The following is a 370-nucleotide window of genomic DNA, read 5'->3' as shown; positions in this document are numbered from 1 at the left end:
GGTCCACTAGGGTTGGCTGGAGGCACAGAGACAGGTGAAAGCCTGCTTCCTGCCACCACACTGTCCCTGACTATGTGCGGCTGGTTCCTCCTGATGGTCCCAGGAGAAGCCCCACCCTTCCTGGCTAGAGCCCATTTGTGGGAATCTGAGAGGATCTGGGGCTGAAAGAGGAAAATAGGGAGTTCAAAGGCCCCACCCAGAACTCTGGTGCATCTCACGTATCTGGAGGCTCAGGATGGAAGCAGGGGAGGTGTCCTAGCTCCAGGATACCTGTTGGATGTGAGAGAGGTGAGCAGAGAACTCTGTGTGTTAAAAACTAAGTAGGATGACAGCAGTGGGGGTGTGGTGCTGGGTCCTTGGAAGAGCAGGG

The sequence above is a fragment of the Peromyscus eremicus genome, chromosome 1, assembly GCF_949786415.1.
Source record: "Peromyscus eremicus chromosome 1, PerEre_H2_v1, whole genome shotgun sequence".
Classification (NCBI taxonomy): Eukaryota; Metazoa; Chordata; class Mammalia; order Rodentia; family Cricetidae; genus Peromyscus; species Peromyscus eremicus.
The sequence above is the reverse complement of the archived record's forward strand: the minus strand, read 5'-3'. Positions refer to the sequence as shown.